The following is a 6,000-nucleotide window of genomic DNA, read 5'->3' on the forward strand; positions in this document are numbered from 1 at the left end:
TCAAGAGGCTGCTTCTGAGGGTGGGGAAGTGGGGTGAAGAGGAAGTTAGGCCCTCTGGCACTTTGAGTTTTGAGGAAGTTAATCAAAAATTCCCTATGTAGGGTGGAGGGGAAACGTGGGGCAACAGTGAAATCTTGTGGGAACTCAGGGGGAATTAAAAAACCCAAATACTTCCGCTTTCCTCTCTGGGTCACCACCAGTTACCATGCTTTACTCTGACCTGTGCCTCCTGCCCTTACCAGTTCCTGGCTCTTCCGTTAGGCTCATTCCCCCATCATCATCCTGGGCCACACATAGGTCCCCTTGGCTGTCCAGGCTGGTGAGAATCTTCAGTGGGTGATGTCAGAGCTCTGCAGACTGTGATTGTTATGTAACCGGTATCAGGACACCAAAGTGGCGGGGGTGGTGGTGAGGAGGGCACTCCTGGATAGATCTAAAATTCACCTGGGAGCGTGAAGGCCTCCTGTCCAACCTTCTGGCTGCTGGGAAATGTGGGAACCTGGAGGGCTGGGTGCCTGTTATCAGGCACCTGTTATCAGGGAAGAGAGCAGGCTGGCAGGCTCAAAGGACAGATGCAGGAACTCAAATCTGATAATCAGCAGAATATCAGGGGAGCTGAGTCAAGTGGGAACCAGAGGGGGCCAGATGGGAGGTTTGCTCACCCACCCCTTGTGGGATCAGGTCTCAGTGTCTTTTGAGGGAATTCAGTTCAGTTCAGTCGCTCAGTCGTGTCCGACTCTTTGCGACCCCATGAATCTCAGCACACCAGGCCTCCCTGTCCATCACCAACTCCCGGAGTTCACTCAAACTCACGTCCATCGAGTCGGTGATGCCATCCAGCCATCTCATCCTCTGTCATCGAATAAACCACATTAAATTGATTGCCTTCCCTCCACCCCCCACCTCACCCCATTAGAGAGCGGCTGAGTAATTCCAGCCCTGTCTGCAATCTTAGCTCTCTGACTTAACTGCTTTTATTTGGGACTTCATTAGCATTCTTTTCATCAATCACAGTAAAACACAGAAACCACGAGACTCTGGCTTTCTCCTCAAAAGAGGATATTGAGACTCCTAGGCAGGGCTGTCACCCGTCCAGACTTCCGGGGCCAGCCTTAGAAGCCAAAAGGACTTGCTTCCTCCACAGTACTTTGAGGGGTCCGCCCCGGAGATGCAACTTCTGGGGTGTTCCAGGGAAGGGCCTGAGGCGGAGGATCCTGAAAGAGGTGGTTGTCTAATGGCCTGAATGAGGGTGCCCGAGCTTGTCCCAGTAGCTCTCACACTGACCTGTCATGGTTTTCACGTCTCCCTAGAGCCTTGTATGCTGGGAAAACCCAGTCCTAAAAAACTGAAAACAACAAAATGTTCCTGGGTTATTTATAAATGAAACCAGCCCCTGTTGGTTATGTATGGCCACTTGACTTTCTCCAAGGACTCAAAGGATTGGAAGAAGGGATCTGTCTCCCTTACGAGGCTCAAGCGTGTGGCAGCTAGTTTCCCCACTTTCACTGAGTTGGCACCTGGGTCCTGGGCGGCTTCTGTATCTAGTGATGCCCCAGACTGTGAAAATGTCCTAACTTTCTTTCCTTTTTTCATTTTTGTGTAGACTAGTTTCTATTTGGTGGGAAGGTTTCATCAAACATGAATGAACCATTTCACTTTTGGTTTCTCCCCTTTTACTTTCTGTTTTTGCCTGGTTCCCTGACAAAAGGGTAAAGAAGAATTCAAATGTTTTCCTTTTGCTCAGAAATGATGGCCATTCCCCCACTCCCAGTGTTTTCTTCCTTCAAATTCGCATACACCCCCTGCCAAACCCTGTTTTGGGTGATGCTAAGTCTCCTCTGCTCCCAGCTAGCAGAAGCGGGTCAGCTGCTTACCCTCCAACCAGTCTGCTCAGCCTCATGATGGCCTGGTCTAGAGCATGTCTACATGGCTCCTAAAAACAACTTAAAAAAAAAAGAAAGAAAAGAAAAACAGAATTTTTCTCCAAATATAGCAGAAGCATCAGGCTGGAAAAAACCAATAACACATAGGTTTGTCCCCGGGATCAGAAGTGGTTCATTCTTTCCACTGAAAGTTTGCATATAAGCACAGTTTTCTTTCTCTCAGTCATGAGGAATACATTTGGCCAACAGGTCAGTTTTGCCAAAATAAAATAAAGAACCAAGGAATTCTGAACTTCCCTGGTGGTCCAGTAGTTGTGACTCCAAGCTTCCAGTGCAGGGGGCACACATGGAGTTCTGTTCTTTTGCAGGCTGGGGGCTCCAGCACCAGCCAGAGGGTGTCCTCTCCACCTCTATGGGGACCCTCTTTGGAAGACTCAAGGACATGGCTCTAGGCACTAGGGCTCTGGGAGGGTTGCTGGGCTCCGGAGGCCCTGCAGGTGTCTGGCAGCAGTCAGGACATGGTCCAGCTTGGAAGGGACAGTGTCAGGGCTGCTCAGGATCTCTGCCTTTAGATCCCAATGGGAAAAAGCCCAGAGGTTCGGGGATATTGAGTGACTTGCTTGAAGTCACCCAGGTTGAATGAGAAGCTGGACCTTTGGAATCTTAACACTGTGTTCTTTCCACACCTACACCATTTGAAGTTGCAAGGTAGGGCTGGTAGCAGAGCAAATCAAAAGGGTCTGAAGAGCCTTTGCCCAGGTACCAACTAGGGTGAACTCTGCCCTGAAGCAGGAGCGCTTGCTCTGCAGCCAGGGGGGCCCTGCCAGGGTGCTGTGTACATACAGCCACGTGGTGCTTTGCAGAGCTGAGCAGCAGAGGCCTCGAGCACTGTTGATTGAAACTGCACTGCGGGGCTGGAGGAAGCCACCCACTGCTGGGCTTCCAAACGTGTGTCCCAGTCTCAGCGGCCTCTGACCGCATCTTGAAGGAGTTGCCCATCTGATCTCAGGGGTGCGGTTTTTACCTAAACTCCCCGGAAAGCTCAGCTGCCATCCCAGCCCTGCCCTCCAGGCCTTTGCTGTGGACACATCACGTGTGGGGACTTCCGGGGAAGTGGTTTATCATTTTCACGTGAGAGTTCTGCCTTCTGCAGCGATACCATCAGGGATCCCTGGGCAGCGTCTTTGTTGTTGTTCAGTCGGCAAGACGTGTCCCGCTCTTGGTGACCCCATGGACTGCAGCATGCCAGTACGGCATGTTTCCCTGTACTTCACCATCTCCTACACTTTGCTGAAACTCCTGTACATGAGTTGATGATGCTATCCAACTATCTCATCCTCTGTCACCCCTTTCTCCTGCCCTCAATCTTTCCCAGCATCAGGATCTTTTCCAGTGAGTCAACTCTTCACATCTTCACAGTGGCCAAAGTATTGGAACTTCAGCTTCAGCATCAGTCCTTCTGATGAATATTCAGGACTGATTTCCTTTAGGATTGACTGGTTTGATATCCCTGCAGTCTAAGGGACTCTCAAATAAGGGTCTTGGGATCCCCTTATTCTACATTGATGAAAATGGTGGTTGTAACCCTGATGTCCCCGTGGTCTCAGAAGACAGAATGCATGTGATGCTTGCGGATGTTGCTGCCTGGGTGACCACGCTCCTAGCCCTCCGTGGGGGAGTGCCGCCACTTGCCTTTCTCACGTCTTCTCCAGCATGTTCTCCTGCTCCAGCTGCCTCTTCCCTCCCCACAGCCTCTCTCCCCTGTTCCCCCATGACTGGGGGCTGCCCTGAGCCTCACCATGGGCCCCACAGGCTGGGGACTGGAGAGTAATTCTATCTCTAATTGTGTGTCCCACTCAGCCACCATGGCACAGAAACCTCTTTGTCTTTAACAAGCCTGCCTCCCTGGTCCCTGGCCCAGCCCCTCACACCCGCACCTCGGTGTCCCAGAGCACCTCCAGTCCTTTCTGCTATCCAACACTTCTCTCCTGCTTTCCCCAAGTCAGTCTCCACCCAGGTCGCTCAGAGCTGGGTGGTCCACGCAGCTGCCCCAGCTCACCTTCCCTCCCAACAGTCAGATTCTCACCTCCCTTTTGACCTTGCTGGAATATTCGTCTGACCTAGCCTTCATCCTGATCTTCAGTACAGGTCAGGGTCATCTGAAAAGGGACCGGAAGTGGGGGAGAAGGGAGGGCTCATGTCTGCCCAGGCTCCATGATCGGTCCCAGAAGTATGTGCTGGGGCTTCTCGAGGGGCAGGAATGCAACGGGACCCTCCCTGGAGTTGGGGTTGAGCCTCCAACTGGTACCTCCAGATGGTACCCCAACTGGCACCATCCAGCTGGGGTGGTGCCTCCATCTCCTGCTCACCCAGCCTGGCCTCCTCCCCTTTGGTCCCAAGTCCTCCCCCTTCCAGAGCCCTTTACCCTTTGGTAATTTCGGTAGGCAGAATTCTGAGATGTTCCCAAGATCCCCCGCCCTGGTGCACACACCCTGTATAAAGCCTGTGAATACGATGAACATGACTCCTGCAGCTGGTCATGTTTGATGGTATAGTGGACTTCAGATAGGTTATTCCGGTGACCTGACCTCGTCACACAAGCTCTTTATTTTGCGGTCTGTTGTTTTGGTTCCTTGTTTTTGGCCACACCACACAGCATGGGGGACCTTAGTTCCCTGATTAGGGGTTGAAGCCGTGCCCCCTGTAGTGGAAGCCCTGAGTCTTAATCACAGGAACACCAGGGAAGTCCACACGAAGTCTTTAAAAGCAGAGCTCTGGCTGGTGGCAGAGGAAGTCAGAGACTCAAAGTGCAAGAAGAATGGCGAAGGATGTGCCCTTGTTGGCTTGAATTAGAGGGGACCACTTGGAGAAGAATGTTGGTGCTCTAGGAGTCTAGAGCAGCCCTCAGCTGACAACCAGCAAGGAAACGGAGATCTTACTTCTGGAGCCACAAGGACAGACTCCTGTCTATCCCTCCCAGCTGACAAGAACAGGCATGGAAGTGGATGCCTCCCGGAGCTCCCAGAGAACTCAGCCCGGCCGACACCTGATGTCAGCATTCGAGACTGGACTTCTGACCTATAGACCCATGAGCTAATAAGTGACTGCTGTTTTAAGCCACTTAGTTTGTGGTTATTTTCTGTGCGGCAACAGAAGACTCCTACTGCAATGGATTTTTTTTTTTTTTTTTTTTGTCAACCAACCGTTTATTGGATTGGCAACTCCTGGCAACAGGACATGAGAAGAAAATGAAAGGAAACTAGAGTGATCGTGGAGTACAGATAACTGGGAAAAGTGAAAAAGTGAAAGTGTTAGTCACTCAGTTGTGTCCGACTCTGTGACCCCATGAACTATAGCCCGCCAGGCTCCCCTGTCCGTGGAATTTTCCAAGCAGGGGTACTGGAGTGGGTAGCCGTTCAAGCAGATATCAAACTGAATATACAGTCACCTGGTTTCACACACACACACACACAGGGACTCTCAACTGGAGGTGACTCTTCTCCCCAGGGGACACCCTTGGCAATGTCTGGAGACATTCTTGAATGTCATAGCTTGAGGGATCTGTTGGCATCAAGTGAATGGAATCGATGCTGCTAAGATTTTATAAGACACAGGACAGCCCCCAAAGCCAAGAGATACCTGGTCCCAACCCAAAATGTCAGTAGGGTGGAGGTTCACACACACACACACACACACACACACACACACACACACACAGCCAGCCGCTATGGAGAGAAACAGTGCAGCCTAAGGGCCAAGTGCATCACCAGGTTCGAGTCCTATCTTGAACGTGATCTTTAGCAAGACTCAGGGTCTGTGGGACAGGGTGTAAAACAGAGCTAAGGAAAGCCCCCACCTCCTAGAAGTAAATGTTGGTGTACAGAGTGCACAGGACCACAAAAGCAGCTAACCCGAGTGCTTACAGGAAATGTCTACAGGGCTATTCTTGCGTCAGAGGAGCTGGGGCCACTGTGGTTTTGTTGTTGCTATTGTTGTTTAGTCACTAAGCCGCATCCAACTCTTTGTGACCCCATGGACTGCAGCACACCAGGCTCCTCTGTCCTTCATTATCTCCTGGAGTTAAACTCATGTCCACTGAATCGGTGATGCCATCCAA

The sequence above is a fragment of the Bos indicus genome, chromosome 29 (genome assembly GCF_029378745.1).
Source record: "Bos indicus isolate NIAB-ARS_2022 breed Sahiwal x Tharparkar chromosome 29, NIAB-ARS_B.indTharparkar_mat_pri_1.0, whole genome shotgun sequence".
In the NCBI taxonomy this organism is placed as follows: domain Eukaryota; kingdom Metazoa; phylum Chordata; class Mammalia; order Artiodactyla; family Bovidae; genus Bos; species Bos indicus.